This window comes from Eulemur rufifrons, chromosome 5 (genome assembly GCF_041146395.1).
Source record: "Eulemur rufifrons isolate Redbay chromosome 5, OSU_ERuf_1, whole genome shotgun sequence".
Classification (NCBI taxonomy): Eukaryota; Metazoa; Chordata; class Mammalia; order Primates; family Lemuridae; genus Eulemur; species Eulemur rufifrons.
This window is the reverse complement of record NC_090987.1, coordinates 53,338,082-53,341,694: the sequence shown is the minus strand read 5'-3', so window position 1 is coordinate 53,341,694 and position 3,613 is coordinate 53,338,082.

Sequence of the window (3,613 nt, the reverse complement as noted above, 5' to 3'; positions counted from 1 at the left end):
CCTGCTGTATGCCAGATGTCAGAAAGAAAAGATTGTCACACAGGTGGCACAAAACCTGCTGGACAGTGCTGACACTGGAGTTCGAGCCCCGTCTGCCCGGGAGGTGCAGCTGGAGTTCAACGCGCTCGCCCGACTGCAGAGCTGCACAATGCGCCCATCCCAGCTACCCCCTGAGTAGCAAGACGGTTGCGTGCTCTGACACCTGAGGACAGGACATCCCAGAAGTCACAATGAAGGGGACAGAGAACACTCTGCAAATGAGACTGTCAGGGACAGTCCCCGTAAGTAGGGCGTGAGCAGTGTGGCCGGCAGAGCACGGAGCTGTATTTGTTCTCGGTTTCTGTCACCAGGGCAGTTTAACAGGCCAGGGTCCCAGGCAGCGCTGGCATGTGCCCAGCTTCTCCTTCCACTCTCGTCTTCCTCCATGACATCCCAGGTCTCCGGGGGCCACCCGCACTCCTCTTTTCCCTCCGCTTGATCAGGGCAGGCCTGATGCCCCCATTCACGCAGACCACGCCCTTCCCCAAGCGCCCAGTGGAGGCCCTTGCCTCCCTTGCTGGGATTCCGGGCACGGCCTGGATAGGAGGATCCGAAGTCTCCTTCTAGGCTTTGCTGAGCTCCCTCCTCCACCCAGACTGCCACCTCCTTTCTGGGAAGAGGACTGTTAACATGTGTCTAAATCCTTTTGACCACACCATTCGACTCAGTAATTCCACTCCAGGACCCAATCCTCAGTCCTAAACTCAAAAACTATTTCATGCACAAAGATGATTGTTGAAGCATTATAGTAGTAGCAGTAAGAGTGGAAAATTAGAAACAATCCAAATGTCCAAACATAAGGGGATAATTAAAACACACTATAAAATTATGCACAGCCATTAAAATGGTTTCTATGAAGCACTATATTAATATGAAATTATATTTACAAAGTAAACTGTTTTAAAGCATATATGCAACATGAATTCAATTATGTTTAAGAAAACTAATTGTAGAATAAAAGACTGGCAGGGAATGTAGCAAAATATTAATTAATTAATGGGTATTTTGAGGGTTAGATTTTGTCTTTTGTTGCTTTCCAGTCTTTTCCAATTGTTTTGAAGCTCAACTGTTGGGAAAGCTCCCCGCTTTCCCTTTTAAAAATTGTGGTGGCACACTCCTGTAATCCTGCACTTTGGGAGGCCGAGGTGGGAGGATCACTTCAGGTCAGGAGTTCAAGACCAGCCTGAACAAGAGTGAGACCCCGTCTCTACTACAAATAGAAAAAATGAGCTGCGTGTGGTAGCGTGTGCCTGTAGTCCTAGCTACTTGGGAGGCTGAGGCAGGTGGATTGCTTGAGCCCAGGAGTTTGAGGTTGCTGTGAGCTAGGCTGACAACACGGCACTCTAGCCTAGGCAATAGAGCAAGACTCTGTCTCAAAAAAAAGAAAAAAAGGAAAGAAAGAGAGAGAAAGAAAGAAAAATGGTTAAGATGGTAAATTTTATGTTGTATGCTTTTTACCACAGTCTTTTTTTTTGGAGACAGGGTCTCACTATATTACCCAGGCTGGAGTGCAGAGGCGTGATCATAGCTCACTACAGCCTCAAACTCCTGGGCTCAGGCAATCCTCTTGCCACAGCCTCCCCAAGTACCTGGGACTACATGTGCACACCACCACACTCAACTGATTTTTCTTATTTTTTTGTGGAGATGGTGTCTCATAATGTTGCCCAGGCTGGTCTTGAACTCCTGGCCTCAAGCAATCCTCCTGCCTCATCTTAATCATTTCTAAGTGTAGAGTTCAGTAGTGTTAAGTATATTTACCTTGCTGTACAACAGATGTCAGAATTTTTCACCTTGGAAAACGTTTATCAAACCGCAGGGGGTGGTTCAGGCTAGGTCCAGCTACTCACTGCACCAAGAGCCAGTTTTTGCAGCTATGAGGGCTGCCAGGGAAGAAAGGGATTTTTAATAGGAAAGACGTCTGTCAGGAGAGCAGAGAATAGGCCTCAAGTCTGTCTCCCCGACTAACGTAGGTAGGGGCTCTGTAAGGAGGGGCAGCGGCACTGGGGCAGGTGCGGGATAGAGTCTTGGCGTCAGGAAGTCTGCCCAGGGGCCTCCAGAGTGTCAGCTCCGTGTGGTGCACAAAATCCACCATTTCTAGGAAACAGCTCAGCAGGGTCAAGCAGTCAGCCGGAAGTGTCAGGTTCTGGCTGTCGTGCCCTACTGGCCTGCAGACCTGAGACGTGGGAGGGAGAGGACTGGGAAAATCAGACAGGGCTCACTGCAACTTGTTCGTAGAGCTGGTTACAAACTCACCAACAATAAAAACATTATTTTTAAAAATATAAACCCTAAGTCTCGTCCTGATAGTTGCACAGCTGCAGATGGTTAAAAAATCCTGGCGTGCAGGCAGCTCCCCTTGCCTCCCTTTCCCTCGCCCGGGTCCCCTGACTGGGAGATTCCGGGCGGTTCCCTCTGGGCTCCTTCCTGTGTGGGCCTCGGCCTCACCCCAAACTTCTCTCCTCTCCTCCACGCTCCTGCTTCAGCCCTCAGACCCTCGCCCCTTGTGAGGGGCCGGGAAAGTGGAGGCGGGGTGTTCCACGAGCATGCTGGGTGGCCAGGAGGTGCTGAGGAAGCCCAGGGCAGCTGGCCTCCTCACATCCCTGTAATTCAGCCTCCTGGAATTGCCAAGGAAGACACAGGCTCAGAGTCACACCGAGAGTTGGGGTTCATCTGGGACTAACCCAGGGTTCTGCCAGCTCACTCACGGCCCTTCCTACTTGCTTGCTGAAGACGGGAGAGGTAGGTCTGGTTGGTAAGAGCCACTTGCTCAGTTAGGCAGGACACATGCTGCCCCAGACACCTAATTGCTATCCAAAGTGCCAACAATGCCCTTGTCACCAGGTAGGTGTCAGGTCACATGTGTTATAAATTTGATTTGTAACGCTCAACTCTTACATGAATATTTATTCTTCATTGTGTACTTCATGGATGGATATATGCTCACGGCTTTCTTAGAAAGAGATGAATGGGGGGTTAGGGAGATGTTGGGCAAAAGATACAAAACCTCAGGCGACAGGAACAGCAAGCTCAAGAGGTCTAATGTACAACTTGGCGACCGTAGCTAATAACAATGTATTGTGTTCTTGAAAATCGCTGAGGGTAGATTTTAAGTGTTCTCACCACAAAAAATAGTGAGGTGATGTATATATGAATTAGCTCGATTTAGCCATTCCACGATGTACACCTTTCTAGAAACAATCTGCTGTACGCAATAAATATGCAATTTTCATTTGTCAATTAAAAATATATACATGCTTTTAAAAAGACGAAGTAAAATAAATTCATTGATATCAAATCTTTTAAGATAGAATTGGTGAGTAAAGTATAAGTTAACCAAAAACACAGATAAAAGAGACAAACTGGGACAATTGGCCTCTGGCGTGTGGGAGGCAGTCCGTTATACCAACTGGTTTCGTTTGATTTAAACTGGGGCAGGTGTTGATTAGTCACAGGACACCAGAGCTGGGGGGGGGGGGGGTTAAAGAGCATCTGGTCTTGTCTGCTGGCCAAGGAGAAAACCAGCTTCACCTAAACCCGGAACTCCCAGGATGCCGGCACAACCCGCTTCCCA